At 49.2% G+C, this 20,130-nt stretch overlaps 1 protein-coding gene across 2 annotated transcripts in view; it reads left to right on the top strand.

The window, feature by feature from the left end:
* LOC138768735 (beta-1,3-galactosyltransferase 2-like) overlaps positions 1-20,130 on the top strand; it is a 43,571-nt gene that overhangs the window by 12,150 nt on the left and 11,291 nt on the right. The window contains exons 2-3 of one of the 2 annotated variants that reach the window (XM_069946694.1): positions 12,108-12,153; positions 15,585-15,744. The gene's annotated coding sequence lies outside the window, so the exon portion shown is untranslated. Of the gene's footprint in view, positions 1-12,107; positions 12,154-15,584; positions 15,745-20,130 lie in introns of those variants that run through there. The other variant, XM_069946699.1, reaches the window with a different exon arrangement.

Genomic DNA, 20,130 nt, shown 5'->3' with positions numbered 1-20,130 from the left:
ACATGTCAGCCCAGTGCCAGGATACAGACATGACAGGATCCGTGCTCACTATGTGGAACTATTGTGCAATGCTTTACATTACATTATCCAGCAGGTGTGGGAATTCAGTCATTGTTGATTTAACCCCCAATCCTTGTAATTTTTTTTATAGATCCGGAATCTTTGTAGACATAGGTGCTTCACCTATTTACTTGTATTTTGGAGGATAAATAGACCTGACGATTTCCTCAATGCTGGGCTCATTGTGACGTGGTAGAGATAAATCCAGGCACACACCAGTAGCTGATACTTCAGGGTCACATGTACAATAGTATAGACATAAAGGCATAGAGACGTGGACACCACTCAGCTGCGCCGGCTCCTGCTCCTCTACATGAGCCTCGTACCTGAGATCATTCATCTCAAGATGGCTCTACTAAACTGCATACAACCTAGTATGCTGCTGAGCTGGTGTATCTAAGCCAGCCCTGTGTGATACTGTTTACCGATCTGATGTCTCTAAGCCTATCAAATGTCCTTCTGATGTATATAAACCTGACATGCATGCTACTGTGACTCAGCAACTACGCGTTCTGCTGCACTGGTGTATCTAATCTTATCATATGTGATACTGTCTGATGAGCTGCTGTATCTAATTCTATCATACACACCACTACCTGTAAAGGGGTAGGTATATATTTCTGCTGTGCCTGCAAGGTTTCCACAATTTTTTTACTTAACTTCTAATAATTTGTTGAAAATTTGAAGCCCACGCCCACCGACAGTAAACCACACCTACTACTAGTGAACCACACCCCATGTTGATTGAGACTTTTAAAAACTTTGACTTGCGATTTATTTAAATGGGCACTGCGGTTTTAAGTAATTACCCTCCACTTGATAGCCTATGTGATTCCTAACATTTCTGTAAATCACTACCTGAAATGACTCCCTACTCCAGAAAAACAGCTCAAAAATTTTGACCACTAGGTGTCTCACACTTTTTTTAATCCAATCACCATGCAGGGAGGCCGTGAGGGACCCCGGGAGTACGCACACATCGCCAAAACGGCGTCTACCCTTATTGGATGGCTGAACCACATGACCTTGAATATTTAATAATTGACTTCCGCCTCTTGACCGCAGATGCACTTTCAACCTAGCCAGGGAAAGATCTTGGAGCAGGGAGAGATAGGTTTTAGTAGCGTTTTGGTTAGCCAGGATTACTACTAAACCCAAAAGTCCTTTTCAGGGCTAATATCCAGCGAAAAAGGTCATCTTTGAATCCAAAGTACTTCTCAGTGCTAAGACATAGATAATATAACAGCAGCATCATCATCAACAGCAGCTGTATTCATTCCAGTACCCTGTGTGTACAAGTGACTTATAGTTTCCCTGGTTTAGCCCACTAAGGGCAGGTAAATGTTATACATATTGTGCCAGTTGCTCAGTAAAAGGCAAGGGATATTTATTGTGCCAGTTGCTTAGTAAAAGGCAAATGATACATATTGTGCCAGTTACCTAGTAAAAGGCAAGTGATACCTATTGTGCCAGTTGCCCATTAAAAGGCAAATGATACCTATTGTGCCGGTTGCCTAGTAAAAGGCAAGTGATATCTATTGTGCCAGTTGCCCAGTAAAGGGCTACAATAAAGAACGGTAGTGCAAAGGGGCGGGGCCGTGGACGCGGAAGAGGCGGTTCAGGCACAAGTCGTGTGCAAGCACCTGGACAATAAAAGGCTGCTGCTAAGGGGCAAGCAGGTTTACGTGCTTCCAAGATCCCTAAGTTCATGAACCGGCTAGGGATAGGGCAGAGTACACCGCTGTAAAGGCCAGACCAGCAGGAACTGGTGGTCAAATGGATAGCAGATAATGCTTCCACCCAAATGTCCACAGAGTCCAGTCCCGTTGACAACCAAGAGTTTGGACTGCAGAAACCTTGCTGTGACCCTCCTTCCTCCCAACCTGGCCAATGTTCTGAAAACAGAAAGTTGTGGAGTTGCGGAGGCCCGTGCAGCCCCCCAAACTGCGTCCCAAGGAAGAGGGGTGTCCAGAGGCAGGGGAAACATAGAGCGAAGGCAGGCGAGAGGCAGCAGAGCGGAGGCCCGTATCAGCCCCCTGTGCCAGGCTTCCACCTCGAGGGGCTGTGTGTCTTTGGTTTGGACATTTTTTAATTTCTGCGCCAATGATAAACGGAGCACGGTGTGCTCACTGTGCCATTCCAAAATAATTTGGGGCTCTGAAAAAAGCAACCTTACCACCTCAGGTATGTGGCGCCATTTGGAAGGCAAGCATTGGGCAGAGTGGGAGAGAGTGAACGTGGGAAAAGCTGCGTTGGGGTCCCCGCTGCTGCCTCTTCCCCACGTTTGTCTGCTGCCTCTGCAGTCCGGATGACCAGGCAGAACACTGAAGCATCGTCCTCTGCTTCGGTCACGTCTCATCCTTCCTCCCCAGCCTCCCCTTAGCCTGTGTCCGGCACTTCGCCCGCACCTTCGTTTGCCTCCAGCCAACAATTGTCCATCGTGCAGGCATTTGAGCGCAAGCGGAAGTACACAGCGAGCCACCCACAAGCCCAAGCCCTAAACAGCCACATCTCAAAAATGCTGGCCCTTGAGATGTTGTCGTTTAGGCTTGTAGAGACCCAGTCCTTCCGCGACCTGATGGCGGCTGCCGTGCCACGGTATTCGGTCCCCAGCCGCCACTACTTTTCCCTGCGTGCCGTCCCCGACTTCCACCAGCACGTGTCCGGTAATATCAAGTGAGCACCAAGGTCCACCTCAACACAGACTCGTGGACAAGCGCCTGCGGTCAGGGACGATACATATCCATCACGGCACATTGGGTCAATGTGGTGGAAGCTGGGACCAGGTTTAAAACTGGGAGGCACTACCTCTGACCCCCCAAGGTAATTGCCGGCACAGGTTCTGCCAACCCCACCACCTCCTCCTCTTCGTCTTCCACCTTACCATCTTCCTCGGCGATAGACAGTACAGCGCACGAGAGGTGCTGAATGGCCTATTGCAGGAGACGGAAAGGTGGCTGTCGCCGCTGCAGCTGGGACCAGGCATGGTCGTGTCTGATAATGGCCGTAATCTGGTAGCGGCTCTGGAGCTGGGAGAACTCACACGTACCATGCCTGGCCCACGTTTTTAATTTGGTGGTTCAACGTTTCCTGAAAACATACCCCGACCTCCCAGAGCTACTGGTGAAAGTGTGGCGCTTGTGCACCCACTTTCGTAAGTCCCACGGACCCGCTGATAGCCTGAGGAAGATCCAGCAACGCCTCAATTTGCCTCAACACCGGCTAATTTGTGACCTCAACACTCGCTGGAATTCCACCTATTATATGTTGGCCCGGGTGTGTGAGCAACAGAGAGCTCTGATGGAATATCAGCTCCAAAATCCCCGCGTGCCTACCTCTCAGCTATCTCTGTTTGCCAGCCATGACTGGGCATGGATGGCGGACATTTGCAAAGTTTTGCGCATATTCGAGGGCTCCACCAAGAGGGTCAGCAGCAATGACGCTATAGTGAGCCTAACCATCCCTCTTCTGTGCGTCATCAAAGAAACCATGCTCTCCACAAAGCAGAGCAACTTGTGTAGTGTGGAGGCCGGGATGTCAGGAGATGTTTTGCAGCGTGACACTGAGAGCACACTGTTGTCAGCTTCTCTGCAGCAAGGCCAGGAGGAAGAAGAGGACGACGACGACGAGATGGAGGAGGTTATGGAAGAGGAGGGTGCCCATACTTTGGAGGGTAGCACTCACGTTGGGTGTGTACCATCGGTTAGGTGGGGATGGGGAGAGGAGGAGGAAGAGGAGGAATGGGAGATTCATCCGTCTGGTGGGGACAGCCCGTTGGTTGTTCAGACTCCGGCACACATGGCAGAGTTCATGTTGGACTGCATGGAAAAGGACCGACGCGTTGTCCGTATAATGGACAGTAGCCGATACTGGATCTTTGCACTCCTGGGCCCCCGGTATAAAGACCAGGTTTGCTCTCTTATTCCCCTACAGGAGAAGACCTGGCGGCTACAGCAATACAAGTTCGAACTTCTGCAGACGATGATGGAGATCTTCCCGCCCACCATTGCTAGCGGAAGAGAGGAGAGTTCAACTGGAACAACATCCGCGAGGTCCATGGGCAATAAGCCAATACTGGACAAAATGTAGGACAATTTAATGGCACCCCAGCGCAAAACATCCACCACTGAGGTGCCTCCTACCAGCAGGAGGGCCAAGTATCAGCGGATGTTTAGGGAGTACATGGCAGACCGTGACCCTGTCCTCCCCGATCCCTCTGCGCCATTCACCTATTGGGTGAACAAGCTGGACACATGGCTGGAGCTGTCTCTCTATGCTTTGGAGGTGCTGGCCTGCCCTGCCGCCAGTGTGCTGTCAGAGAGGGTCTTCAGCGCAGTCAGGGGAATTCTAACGGATAAACGCAGCCGGCTGTCCATGGACAGTGCTGACCCGCTGACGCTTATAAAGATGAACAACAACAGGATAGACCCAGAGTTCCGAACTTGTCCATTACAGTAAAGCAGCCAACAGTGAAGTGCCTTGTGCACTTCCCTCTCACATTACCTCCTAGTACTCCTCCTCAACCTCCTACTTCCTCCTTAACCACTGACTGCACCTGTTGGGCCTACTAGACTCAATTTTTCCGGGGGCTCGCTTCAAGGGCCCCCAAGTGATTTTCAAAAGAAAAAACCTTTTGGGCCTACTATGGCCAATGTTTTCGGGGCTTAACTTAAGGGCGCCCCATCTAATTTTCCCAGGGCTCATCTGATGGGCTTCAACCAAATTTTTCAAAGGCTCACCTGATGGGCCTCAACCTAATTTTTCCGGGGCTCACTCGATGGGCTTCAACCTAATTTTTCCAGGGCTCACCCGATGGGCCTCAACCTAATTTTTCCAGGGCTCACCTGATGGGATTCAACCTAATTTTTCCAGGGCTCACCCGATGGGCCTCAACCTAATTTTTCCAGGGCTCACGGAACTTGAACAAGGGTGTTGCTAACTGGGGACACACAAAACTTGGGGAGCCAACCTAAGCTCAGCAGAGCGTTCATCTTGTTACTTGCTCAAACAGCAGAGCGTCCTTTGTAGGAGTGTCAGGGACACTCTTTACTCCTTTTTGAAGACTGGAGACGCAGCAGGTGCCTTCTTCCTTGGTTGCGCCGGTAGCAGTCGTCTGGTTCCACGTCTCTTGCAACAGATGCATTTTTCCCACATGGCTGATGAAGCAGTGGTTGTCACAGGAGTTAGAGTAGAGGTCACAGCAACATTGTAGGTAGCTTGGGGCTGCACTTGGGAGACATACAGACCTCTGTGACAGCAGCTGGTGCGGGTTTCTGTCTGACTACTTTCTCTGGTGGTGTTGGTGCTCTGGCACCTGCAGATGTGACCACAAATACTTTCTCTTTCATGGCTTTTCGCCAGTGATAATGCTGCCAGGTCTCAATCCAGTCTTAAGACGCAGTAGGTTTAAAGGGTTCCTGGATAAAGTGACGAAGCCTTGTCACCGCTGCAGCCCATTTCTCACCGTCTATGATGAATGGGGCGTATTCTATTATCTCCATCCTTTAGGCTATGTTTGGTGGCAGGCAGGCATGCCAGGCTGGTCTCACGCTAAGCATCACCCTTCGCCACTGCCGGATGACAAAAAGGTGGCAGCTTGTCTGTGATGAAGTCCCTGGAGAATTCTTGAAGCAGCTGCGGCTTGTTTCCAAATGTCCACTGTTGTAGCAGAGTTGATGGAGGCGGTCCCGCCTCCGAATACTTGCGGCCTATTGTTTCCAATGGCGCTGAGGGCTTGGGCCTAGCAGGTGGCGCAGGGATGGCCACGAACTCATCTTCATCGAAGTCTGCTTTCACTGCGTACTCTTCTTGGATACAGCCTGGCTGCCATCCAGCTTCTTCAGCCCGGTATTCAAATGCTGAACAATCTCTAATGAACACCTGTACAGGTACAGTCATGACCTGCATACTGGGTGCGAGGTGCAGGGCCGGCGTCAGCACCCGGCATACTCGGGCAAGTGTCGGGGCCCACGGCCCCTCAGGGAGCCCCCGACATTTGCCCGAGCAGTGAGCCAGACGCCCGCCTCATCACCAACCTCCGGTCACCTGGGGGGGGGAGGGTGCTGCTGACCCTGAGTTCGGGTGTGTGTGTGTGTGTGTGTGTGGGGGGGGGGGGGGTTGCTAGAAGTGCGATGCCCTGGCCCCTGGGGGCCACTTCCGCAGTGCTGGTGTTATGAGCGGGCAATGACCGGGGCAGCTGCAGGGGTTATACTTGTCACGGTATAGGCCTGAGGGCGGCACAGCTGTAGGGCCGGTCTGTGGAATCTGCGGGTGATGATGGGCATGCGATTCTTCGCTGCACCTAGTCAGGGCACCAGTTAGTGGACACCAATGCCAGGGTTCAGTAACAGCGGTTTTATTATAGATGAGGTAACTAGTAGCAACAGTTCTGTCCGGATGCAACCGGGTATATAGCAGGCTTTGACAAATAAAGCAGGAGTGGTGCTGCATAGGCTGTGAGAATACGTGCCGGATGATGGGAGTAGGAGTATGAGAGAAATAGCGTTGCTGGGTGGATTAGCTTGAGAATAATACTTGCTGTGAATCCTTGCAGCGATGAGGAGAGATAACAGAATGACACCCAGATGAGAGAGAAGACTCCGGACACTTGAGCAGGCAGATACAGCTGAAGACTTGAATACAGCAGAGCACTCGATCCACAACTCCTCTGAGGCAGGAGAGGGACGACACACACAACCTCCTTGCTCAGCAGCAAGGGGAAGACTAACTTGTTAGGAGGAAGTGGGAGGTCACATGGTTGCTCCTGGCCAGAGCTAGTCGGCCATTGGAGGAACCATGGTTACAGGTCACGTGATCAACAGCCTTGCATACCACTGTACAATGTTATAATACACAGGAATACATGAGAATACACATGAGAATGCACATTACTAGAGAATACTAGGGGAAAACCAGCAGCAGTTGCAGTGCAAACACTTACCAGAACAGGCATGGACACAGCAAGAGAAATGGCCACAATAGGAGTAGTAGTCTGCATGTTCTGGGACACTGCATACCTCCCTAGCAAGTTTGAGCCGACCTCGGCGAATCTAGAAGGCAGCAACCATGAATAGACTGGACAATCAAACAACAGGAATGAATGATGAGAGTGAGTGTGATGAGGTGTGTGTTTCCCACGCCCAAGGCACAGGTGAGAAGAGAGAGAGGATGAGAAACCCTAGTGGCAGGACTTCACCTAGGGGTGCCTAACGTACTCTGGCGACCAGGTAGCTAGTGCGTGAACCATCTGACGTGTAAGCCAGGACAACTTAACTGCTGGCGGGTGACCCTCCATATTCCAGCCAGTTAGACAGTAGGTTTTCTGTTAAATGTGTTACCCTACTGTAGGAGAACGTGAAGACCTGTGTACTATCTTGGCGTGTTTGTGAAATGTCTTGGATACCTGAAAGAGAATAGAACAAAATAATAAAAGCAAGCATACATCTGGGCGCCCATGCATACGGGTCAATCATACAACACAATTACTCAATAGGCCAAACACACGAAAGGGTATCCAAGGTGCAATATGTATGGACAAGTGTGAATGTTAAGTAAGACTATGTGTGATTACTACTGTGTTGGGACAAGACAGAGGTGAACAAATACTGGAAACAAAAGGAAAGGAAACACAAGGGACAACAAATACTGCGAGGTCTTGAGGAGAACTGGCTCACATGAATCTGAATGAAAATCTGAGAAAAATCTGAATGAAAATCTGAGAAAAATCTGCATACAAACTGGCTCAACTAAATCTTTCCAGCTATAGATATGATAATAATACACAATAATGAGACTGGATGAGAAAATACACTCCTACATAAACTGGACTTTCTCTGAGGTATATGTATACTGACTTCTCTTACTCAGAGGAGGAGCTATCTGACTTAGACACTGGAAAAATATACTGTTTTACAAAAGAGGCGCTCTACTCTGAGGCAATCTATGTAACCTTGTGCTTACTCAGAGGAGGAAATACAAAGACTTCGATAACACTGGAATACAATAGTAGAATAAGTGCAATAATGAAATAAGTGCAATAATACCCTGTGTGGAACACACAATCACAGGAAAGTGCATTAGGAAGGAATGGGTTAAGTGTCTCTGTTAGGTAGAGTCTCTTTTAGGCAATTAGAACATCGTCCATGTAAAAGGCTCTGGGACAGGCACTAGAGAACCTTTTGTTACTGTAAGTGTCCATCAGCTCATGGCTGGTTAGTACAGGGAACTTGGTCAGTAGGACCAGGCACGAACCTTAAACGTTGCATAGCAGGAACCTGAAACAAAACAGTTAGAAAACAAAACAGTTTAAGGGCTCTGGTCTCTGTAAGGATACTTAGCAGAAATGTCCTGGAGGACCCTGAGTAGGCTTCTTCTTTTTCTTCTTCCACGGATAGCGATAGCGTGAAGGGTCTGGAGCAGAAGCATCACTGGATGCCGTAGTGACTACAATGCTGGGCGCCACCGTGGTGATAGGAGAGATGATGGGGGCCACATGATAGGTGACGGTCGCGGTAGAAGAGGCAGCCTTAGCCACAGCAGTGGGGGCAGTAGAGGGGACTGCGGTAGTAGACGGGCCCGCTGTAGTGGAAGCTGCAGGAGTAACGCTAGGCATAGCGGTGGCAGCTGTAGTGGCAGGCGACAGGGCAGCGAGGGCCTGCTGAATGTCCTCGATCAGCTGCATAATCTTAGGCCCAGGCCCGAGCATCCATTGCGGCAGGGGCGGCGAATCACGCCCTGGAGGTTGCCACAGACCCGGGGATATGAAGGCCTTAGCAGAGTTCTCCCCTTTAGGGCCAGGGACTGAGGACAACAGAGTCGGTCCACTTACAATCTGTTCGCTGTCCGGTGATGAGGACCCTCTGGTACAAGAAGCGATGCTGGAGTGGCCGGGTCCCGGAGAAATGCTGGTCTCAGGTATGGGCCCCTCATTCCGATCAGCAGTGGCCGGGATGAAGGCCCGGCGAAGACTTCCGTCGTCCGACGGGGCAGCGGCCCAGCTGGTGTCGCTGTAGGATGGGAGCGGTGCTAGCAGGCAGGCAGGATTGCTCTCCGGCAGCTCCAGTATCACAGGAGCTGCGGCTGTAGGCAGGTGCTCCTCGTAGGCCGCCATCTTGTCACGCTCTGGCCTGAACTTGTAGCAGGAAGGGGAGGAGTGCCAGGCTGGAGGATCAGGTTCCAGAATCTGCCCAGCAACAGTGACGTCATCCGGCCTAGGCAGCCAATCAGGAGCAGTCAATGAAAAGTCTATGGCGCCGGGCGATTCCCGCGCTTTGGCAGCATTGCTGTTAACCCCCTCCTCTCCGGGGTATGGCGCAGCCAGAAATTGAAGAAGACGGCGGCCATCTTGTATACTGTTTAGGGCCCGAAACACCTCAATCACCCCCATAGTAATCGGCAAAGTCTCTGGGGGGTAGCAGTACAGTTCTGGGGGCACTGACAGTTGGCACAACACAGTCTGAATCCTGTTCGTGACGCCAAAAAATGCGATGCCCTGGCCCCTGGGGGCCACTTCCGCAGTGCTGGTGTTATGAGCGGGCAATGACCGGGGCAGCTGCAGGGGTTATACTTGTCACGGTATAGGCCTGAGGGCGGCACAGCTGTAGAGCCGGTCTGTGGAATCTGCGGGTGATGATGGGCATGCGATTCTTCGCTGCACCTAGTCAGGGCACCAGTTAGTGGACACCAATGCCAGGGTTCAGTAACAGCGGTTTTATTATAGATGAGGTAACTAGTAGCAACAGTTCTGTCCGGATGCAACCGGGTATATAGCAGGCTTTGACAAATAAAGCAGGAGTGGTGCTGCATAGGCTGTGAGAATACGTGCCGGATGATGGGAGTAGGAGTATGAGAGAAATAGCGGTGCTGGGTGGATTAGCTTGAGAATAATACTTGCTGTGAATCCTTGCAGCGATGAGGAGAGATAACGGAATGACACCCAGATGAGAGAAAAGAATCCGGTCACTTGAGCAGGCAGATACAGCCGAAGACTTGAATACAGCAGAGCACTCGATCCACAACTCCTCTGAGGCAGGAGAGGGACGACACACACACCCTCCTTGCTTGGAAGCAGGGGGAAGACTAACTTGTTAGGAGGAAGTGGCAGGTCACATGGTTGCTCCTGGCCAGAGCTAGTCGGCCATTGGAGGAACCATGGTTACAGGTCACGTGATCAACAGCCTTGCATACCACTGTACAATGTTATAATACACAGGAATACATGAGAATACACATGAGAATGCACATTACCAGAGAATACTAGGGGAAAACCAGCAGCAGTTGCAGTGCAAACACTTACCAGAACAGGCATTGACACAGCAATAGAAATGGCCACAATAGGAGTAGTAGTCTGCATGTTCTGGGACACTGCAGAAGGACCTGCTGTGTTTGCTGCAAAGCAATGGGGAAGGACCTGTGGTGACGTCATAAGGGGGAGGAGCTGAGAACAGGAGAGGCTGCATATGGATGAAGGACCTGTGATCATTGTCATGTGACATGAGGGGTCGGGGCTCACTTATACCATCTTTCTGTATGCTGTGAGTTGTAGTCCTCCTCTTATACCTCCTCCTGTAATGGCCTCTGATCTCCCATAATAACAGGCTGAATATGCTGGGAGTTGTAGTCCTCCTCTTATACCTCCTCCTGTGATGTCCTCTGATCTCCCATAATAACAGGCTGTCCATGCTGGGAGTTGTAGTCCTCCTTTTATACCTCCTCCTCTGATGTCCTCTGATCTCCCATAATAACAGGCTGGACATGCTGGGAGTTGTAGTCCTCCTCTTATACCTCCTCCTGTGATGTCCTCTGATCTCCCATAATAACAGGCTGGACATGCTGGGAGTTGTAGTCCCCCCCCCCCCCCCCGGTATACCTCATGTAATGAGGATCCGTCCCCCGCCCGGATTAGTGAGTATGGTTTTATTTTTTTATTTTCTTGTGTTGAGGGAGAGCAGGGGGCATTTCTATGGGGAGCAGGGGACATTACTATGGGGGCAGGGGACATTACTATGGGGGCAGAGGACATTACTATGTGGACAGAGCAGGGAACATTACTATGGGTAGCAGGGGACATTACTATGGGGGCAGAGGACATTACTATGGGGGCAGAGGACATTACTATGGGTAGCAGGGGACATTACTATGGGGGCAGAGGACATTACTATGGGTAGCAGGGGACATTACTATGGGGGCAGAGGACATTACTATGGGGCAGAGGACATTACTATGGGGGCAGGGGACATTACTATGGAGAGCAGGGGACATTACTATGGGGGCAGAACAGGGGCATTACTATGGGGACAGAGCAGGGGACATTACTATGGGGGCAGGGGACATTACTATGGGGCAGAGGACATTACTATGGGGGCAGGGGACATTACTATGGGGGCAGAGGACATTACTATGGGGCAGAGGACATTACTATGGGGGCAGGGGACATTACTATGGAGAGCAGGGGACATTACTATGGGGGCAGAGCAGGGGCATTACTATGGGGACAGAGCAGGGGACATTACTATGGGGGCAGGGGACATTACTATGGGGAGCAGGGGACATTACTATGGGGACAGAGCAGGGGACATTACTATGGGGGCAGGGGACATTACTATGGGGAGCAGGGGACATTACTATGGGGGCAGGGGACATTACTATGGGGAGCAGGTGACATTTTTTTTCAGTATTTTGTCAAAATTTATTTGGTAGCTGTGCCCCGAGGTATGCTATACAAAGGGGCCCGCTGAGGCTCTCTCGCCCAAGGGCCCACAAAAACCTGGAGCCGGCCCTGGGGAGGTGACCCTATTCCATTGCCCTCTCTGTAATCTAGTGCTGGTTCTAAGATTTTATCAAGATATAATAAGAGGACTATATGAGAGGACTGTGTTATGTTTTGTGATAATGCATTACATGTATATTTGATTGCTGTCAGGTTAGGATGGTGAATGTCACCTCACATGGTGACTATGTACAGGATAGACATGCCCCTGTGTCCGCCCCTTTACAACACTCCCAGCTCGGCTGTGCCTCATCATGTGTGACTGCTCTCTCCTTTACAGACAGGAGACAGGATACTCACCACCGCTGCTGCTACTGCTGATACAGGTACCATGACTCACTGTTCATTATAAGAACTATACAGCCTGTTGTCTTCTTGTCTTCATCTCTTCTTTCATCATTCCCTTTCTCCCTTGTTGTCTGTACTCTCTACCCCCCCCCCCCCCCCCCAGGGCAGGTGGGGATGTCAAGGAAAGCATATTGCCCCCCCGGCCCATGCACAACCTCTATAGAAGTACAGAACAATAATTTATCCTCACTTTTTAAAACTAAAAAATGAGAACGAGAACAGTCATTTTGCCTGAACTATCAGTTATACTCCCCCCTCAGTCACCCCCCCCCATGATTCTTGTTGTCTTCATCTAAAAATTTTAAAATAATGTTGCTCTTCAAATTTTTCTTCTTTTCTACCTGCCCCTCCCCCTGCCCTCGTTATAAATTCTCTTCCTTCTCCTCTATATCATCTCTCCCCAATTCTCGATTTCCTCTCCTCTCTCTCCTTGGTATCCTCTCTCTCCAATTCTCGGTATCATTTCTCCTCTCTTCTTGGTATCCCCTTTCTCTCCTCAGTATCCTCTCTCCTTGGTATCCTTTCTCCCCTCTCTCCTCAGTATCTTTTTCTTGGCATCATCTCTCCCCGGTATGCTCTCTCCCCTCTCTCCTCAGTATCCTCTCTCCTTGGTATCCTTTCTCCCCTCTCTCCTCAGTTTCCTCTCTCCCTGGTATCATCTCTCCCCGGTATTCTCTCTCCCCTCTCTCCTCAGTATCCTCTCTTCTCAGTATCCTCTCTCCCCTCTCTCCTTGGTATCCTTTCTCCCCTCTCTCCTCGGTATCCTCTCTCCTCAGTATCCTCTCTCCCCTCTCTCCTCTGTTTCCTCTCTCCCTGGTATCATTTCTCCCCTCTTCTCAGTATCCCCTTTCTCTCCTCAGTATCCTCTCTCCCCTCTCTCCTCGGTATCCTCTCTCCCCTTTCTCTCCTCAGTATCCCCCCTCCTCAGTATCCTCTCTCCCCTCAGTATCCTCTCTCCCCTCTCTCCTCGGTATCCTCTCTCCCCTTTCTCTCCTCAGTATCCCCCCTCCTCAGTATCCTCTCTCCCCTCTCTCCTCATTATCCCCTCTCCTTGGTATTCTTTCTCCCTTCTCTCCTCGGTATCCTCTCTCCCCTCCCTCCTCAGTATCCTTTCTCCCCTCTCTCCTCAGTATCCCCCCTCCTCAGTATCCTTTCTCCCCTCTCTCCTCAGTATCCTCTCTCCCCTCAGTATCCCCTCTCCTTGGTATTCTTTCTCCCTTCTCTCCTTGGTATCCTCTCTCCCCTCTCTCCTCGGTATCCTCTCTCCCCTCTCTCCTCAGTATCCTCCCTCCTCAGTATCCTTTCTCCCCTCTCTCCTCAGTATCCCCCCTCCTCAGTATCCTTTCTCCCCTCTCTCCTCAGTATCCTCTCTCCCCTCAGTATCCCCTCTCCTTGGTATTCTTTCTCCATTCTCTCCTTGGTATCCTCTCTCCCCTCTCTCCTCGGTATCCTCTCTCCCCTCTCTCCTCAGTATCCTCCCTCCTCAGTATCCTTTCTCCCCTCTCTCCTCAGTATCCTCTCTCCTTGGTATCCTCTCTCCCCTCTCTTCTCAGTATCCTCTCTCCCCGGTATCCTCTCTCCTTGGTATCCTTTCTCCCCTCTCTCCTCAGTTTCCTCTCTCGCTGGTATCTTCTCCCCCGGTATGCTCTCTGCCCTCTCCCGATAGTGATGAGTGTTATAATAGTTATAATGATCATTTTCGAACATGCGAACATTTATCTTGTGATGTACGCAATTTATGCTATGAACCTAATAATCTGTACGAACAGGGGCGTAACTACCACTATAGCAGCCATAGCAGCTGCTATGGGGCCCGCCGCATCAGGGGGCCCCATGGCCTGCTCCTGCAATACACTGGGCCCCCTGAGCCGTCATCATTTGCAGCACCGGGTGGCCCTGCTGGTCTTCTGGGTTTTGCAAATGTCCCTTTAACTGCAAGCACTCCTGACCAGAGCTAGCAGTTATGTAGTTATGACTTCACTTGACCGTTTAGTGGCCAGTCAGGGGGGGGGGCGGCAATCAAAAGTTTGCTATGGGGCCCAGCCATTTCTAGTTACGCCCCTGTGTACGAATGTGTGTAACTCTACACCGAAACATTTGCAACTGCGTAGTTTACGCTTTGCACCTCATAATCTGTATGCATGTGCGTAACTCTAGACCAAAACATACGCAACAGCGTAATTTACAATTTGCACCTGATAAACTGTATGCACAATAATTTTTTTTATGTTCGGGATTTGAACCGAACATCAGGATGTTTGCTCTTCACTACTCCCCGGTATCATCTCTCTTCTCTTCCCAGTATCATCTCTCCCCGGTATCCTCTCTGCCCTCTCCTCAGTATCCTCTCTCCTTGGTATCCTTTCTCCCCTCTCTCTCACTATTCCCCGGTATGATCTCTCCTCTCTTCCCAGTATCATCTCTCCCCGGTATCCTCTCTGCCCTCTCCTCAGTATCCTCTCTCCTTGGTATCCTTTCTCCCCTCTCTCTCACTATTCCCCGGTATGATCTCTCCTCTCTTCCCAGTATCCTCTCTCCCCGGTATCCTCTCTGCCCTCTCCTCAGTATGCTCTCTCCTTGGTATCCTTTCTCCCCTCTCTCTCACTATTCCCCGGTATGATCTGTCCTCTCTTCCCAGTATCATCTCTCCCCGGTATCCTCTCTGCCCTCTCCTCAGTATCCTCTCTTCAGTGTCATTTCTCCCCACTCCTCAGTATCATCTCTCCCGCACTCCTCGGTATTCTCTGTCCCCTCTCCTCGGTATTGTCGATTCCCACTCCCTGATTTGCATATGATGTATGCAATGGATACGTCAAAAGAAGGTAGGCTTATGGTAAAGAAGTACATACATTTTGAAACTTCTTTTACTGGATACATTGATGCATATTGCATGTATAATGTATGCCAAAAAACCCCCAGATGTGAATGAAATTGTACCCAGGATGCTTGCAGGACTTATCCATCTTCATCACACAGGATGGGTATACACCGATCCTAGCCTCTTTGCTTTATCTTTTTACCCTACACTGACGTATCACTGCTGAGCTGTGGAATATCTGCTGCTCGGAGCCACAGAACTTCCAGAGGTTGCTAACTTACAACTCTCTATGTATTACCACCACTTACATACTACGACTTACTGCACCAATCCATCATGAATCCACCTCTTCTCTCTGCCGATTCCTTCCCTGGCTACCCATTGCCCAACAAGTTTTCTCTAGAGCTTCCCCCATACTCTGGAACTCACTACACTGACACATCTGGTTGTCATCCACCATCACAACCTTCAAAAGCTACTTGAAAACTTTTCAGACTAGACTACAACCGACATTAACTCTGCCGCCATCTCACTGCACTGTAATCAGTGGCCCCTCTCACCTACTATATAATCCTCTCACTCCCCTTGCAGGCAGGGTGTCCTCTCTCTATGTCCCAGTCTGTCCGGGACTTGATGTTGTTGCATTGCAGGCCTGCCCAGCCAATTAGTGGCTGCAGCAGTGTCCCACCTCTGTCGCTGATTGGTTGGCGGGCCCACAACATCATGGCCTCAGGACCCAGGAGCAAGGGAGGTAAGTGCACTTTATTATTCTCAAACAACCTATCCCCGGGCATATGTTAAAAAAGGCTCCCATCCGGAGTACCCCTTTAAAGCTTTTGTAAGATAACAAAAATGGTCTGCTTTTTTTCCCCAGAAAGAACACCGCCCTGGTTTTTAGGCTGTGCCTGCTACTACAAATTCAACCTCTTTCACTAGAACTGGGCTTTGCTGCCAAACCAGGCACAACCCATGACTTTTAGGTCCCATATCGGCGGGGGCAGAGATATTATTGCCCCCTCTGGAACCAGAAATAGCACATTGGCTACTTAGTCTTATTGCTGTGTCCCTTGTCAAAGAGCAGTCCTAAAGCAGCTGTGGTTTAAAGTAGTCAGGGCAAGAAGTACAGTGTATTACAGGAAGACAGGGTGTGGAAAAGGGAAAAAATCATTTTATTTGCATTCAGAGCCCACCCCTACTATTTAAATATGCTATCCAGCTAATAGTATAAGATTTTGACTTATTCTGAAAGACCCTGAGAGTCAGCAAAACTAGGGGTCACAGGTGACCCCATTGCGGTACCTGGTAGATATACAAAATAGGATGGTTAACCTACTAAAATTTTTATTCTTTTTTTTTATATAAATTTTTATTTCTTGTCAGCTCTTTTATCTCTAATTATTGTATACCTTCCTGGATTACTTCTATACAAACACTTGATATGATGAATAATCCACATTTACAATTCACATCAAACGTACCATTAACCCACATTGACAACCTGCCAAAAGCTGTAATGAAAATTCAAAGCTCAATATGCTTAGGAAACCCTCCTGTGAATAAATAGATATATTATTTTGTCATGGAGCCACATTATCACCAGTGAGTGCCAGTTGTGTTTTTAACAATTTGGATCAATCTATCTCCAGCCCCCAACTCTATAGATGTGACAGTCAATACCAACTCCAGCACTTAAGTGGTTAGGCAAAGAGACAGCTCCCTCTGCCAACCCTCCTTCACTCATTGTCACCATTTATGATAGGCTGTCATACCAGCCAATGGTCTAATAAAGGTCCCATTGTTTGCCGTGTGTACACACTGTGTACCAGCAGGAAATGTTGACAGAAAAATTAAAGTTATTGTTCTAGCAACACATTAATGTAAAAAAAAATATATGACAATGCTTTGATTGTTCAAAAGTAATAAAATATATATATAAAAAAAAATAAACACATGACAGCACAAATGTAATAGCATGGAGGACAGAGTGTTAGAAAATGACATTTATTTTCTTACATCGATTGGCAGTGCCATGGCCTCTCTGCTGCCACTGAGGCTCGTTTCACACGTGCCAGTTTTTGGAAAACGGCCATTCCATTTTTTGAGCCAAAACCAGAAGTAGATTCAAAGCACTGGCGTAGCTACCATGGGGGCAGGGTACGCCATCGCTATGGGGCCCGGGGGTTCAGGGGGCCCGGGCCCCCGCGTTAAAACATGCCCCCGCCCCCTGTATTGCCGCTCACTATGCATATGCATAGTGAGCGGCCCTGAGCCATCCCCCCGCCCGCCCCTTCTATCGCCGCTCAGCTGAGCCGATCAGAAGCCCGGGAAAGTGCAATGAGCAGCACTTTCCTGGGCTCCTGATCGGCTAAGCGGCGATGGAGGGGGCGGGCTGGGCAGGCGGAGGGGATCGCTGTCCTACTCACCTGTCCGCCGGCCCCAGCAGCTCCTCTCCCGACACTCCGGTCTCCCGTCATCCTCCGGCACAGGCAGCGGGGTACAGAGACGCTGCCTATGTCCCGGAAGTGTTCTGCAGCGGCAGATGAGGATGACGGGAGACCGGAGTGTCGGGAGAGGAGCTGCTGGGGCCGGCGGACAGGTGAGTAGCCTGTTTGTTGTTTTTCTGGTCGCAGGGGGGCTACTATAGGGGCACTATATGGGGCATTGGCTACTGTCTGGGGGCATTGGCTACTATGGGGGCACTGTCTTCTATGGGGGCACTGTATGGGGGCATTGGCTACTATGGGGGGCACTGTCTTCTATGGGGGCACTGTATGGGGGCATTGGCTACTATATGGCGGCATTGGCTACTGTATGGGGGCATTGGCTACTATATGGGGGGCACTATATGGGGGCATTGGCTACTATGTGGGGGTATTGGCTACTATATGGGGGCATTGGCTACTATATGGGGGGCACTATATGGGGGCATTGGCTACTATATGGGGGGCACTATATGGGGGCATTGGCTACTATATGGAGGGCACTATATGGGGGCATTGGCTACTATGTGGGGGTATTGGCTACTATATGGGGGCATTGGCTACTATGTGGGGGCATTGGCTACTATGTAGGGGCACTATGTGGGGGCATTGGCTACTATATGGGGAGCACTATATTATGGGGGCATTGGCTACTATGTGGGGCACTATATGGGGGGATTAGCACCAATTACACTGCTGCTATCTCCAAACTGTGACAATAAGCAAAATATTTTTTTTCTATTCTCCCCCCTAAAATCAGGGGTGCGTCTTATCAAAAGGCGCGTCCTATAAAGCGAAAAATATGGGGGGGGGGGGCCTTAAAAAATTTTGCTATGGGGCCCCGTGAATCCTAGCTACGCCCCTGATTCAAAGTAATGGGTAAAATAAAGGAAACACTTATATGTAAGAAATATTATGTATATATAAATATATATCTAGAGTATAGATAATACGTATATATACACACCACCCTCTTACTGGGTCTTGATTCGAGGTTGGGCCAGTAAATGAAATACAAGAGCGAGTGTAAAGTAAATCACATATTGTCAGAGTGGAATACTGATTTTATATTTGTTATAAGAATTGTACAGACATATAAAAGAGCAGAAAGAGATAATAATTAGACAAATACAATACACATACAACATAACCAATAAGGAATAACCATTACATTACATAATCATCAATGCCTACAACAGAAATTTCAAGCATAGTTACCATACTATCAGCCTTTAACCACACAGGTCTCCATCTCCTTCAGGTCTGGTCTCCACCTCCTGTCACCTCCCCTCCTCTGTCCTTCTCCACTCCTTCCTCCTGACCCATCTTTTTATGTCACATCCTCCATTGTTTTGTCCCTATTCTCACAGACGTGTTGTCTCCACCTCGTTGGCCCAAAACCCTTTGATCACTACAGAGACAATTTGCCAATTGGTATCACAGTGTTATCTTGCATCGGTAAACACTATACCTGTGACACCAAGTGACTATCTGATGCGAGAATCTCGGCCTACAATGGCTATTTAGCATTCATGTTTGGGAAAAATACAACCATATACAGATGCAGCCTGTGTCAACCTGATCACAGTGACACGTTTACCTAAACTAAACAAAGCTCTCTGATACAATTGTTGTGTCAGAGATCAGGTTAACCCTGGCTACGTCTGTAGTCTTCCATCTTGTTTCCAATAAATAGATACCTTATAAAATATACCCAAGATGGCCGACTATAAGATATATATATTTCCTAAGGTCCATTTCTTACAATATGTCTCCTACATGCCGCAACAACTCCTGGATTTGGCTGAAAACATGCAGTGGCATGTTCCAAACATCCATACACAGGAATGAGAGATCTCTCCTAAAACAAAGGGGTTGAGCTGTGATTGTCCATCATGACCCCCTATCTCCACTGACATCATCAGCCAGTGGGCGGTCAGAGAGCCCCCATACACCTTATACTGATGACCGAAACCGTTGCAATGGTGGGTGTGCCTGTAAAAACTATAAGGTTTATTATTTAAGAATAGAGGACAAATCTTGTTCTTGAGATAAAGGTAGAATGGTAATGGTGGCCAGATGATCTCTCAAGCCCAAATGGTATAATAGTCGGGAGAAGAATATCCTGTTGGGTGGATTCCTCCACCAAGTTAGGCCATTATGCCCTTCAAGATATGAAATACCAGAATAAGATTGTGACTGGGTCTTATACTGGTCATAACCATTGGATTAAATTTAGGAATCTTGTTGTTACTGGCCAACTACCTAGTGATGCCTTGGGAAAGAAGGATCACACCTTACTAACATGCCCAATCCTTATATTCTCGGGTAGATTCTCGGGAATGTTGAGGGTCACTTGGACACTTTTCATGGTAACCAGGAGTGGTAGCAGACCCACCCGGGTAATTGGTACCGCCACTGACAGAACGGAGAAATAACCCAAGTATGGTGGTGTGAATGGGTTCAGGTGCTGACAGATTCAACCAGACCTGTGCGTTTAGTCAAAAATAGAACACTTTACTGAAGCAAGGTTCAGATTCAACAGTAAACATGATACAATAGTGCAATTCTTGACACAATAGTTCTGACACAGAGATAAGCAGTGCTTGTAGATGTAGAAGGTGCTTTGCAGAAAGAAAAGGAGAGGAGTTGCCAGA

Source organism: Dendropsophus ebraccatus, chromosome 1 (genome assembly GCF_027789765.1).
Source record: "Dendropsophus ebraccatus isolate aDenEbr1 chromosome 1, aDenEbr1.pat, whole genome shotgun sequence".
Lineage (NCBI taxonomy): Eukaryota > Metazoa > Chordata > Amphibia > Anura > Hylidae > Dendropsophus > Dendropsophus ebraccatus.
Note: the sequence above shows the minus strand (reverse complement) of the source record. Positions and strands in the feature narration are given on the sequence as shown.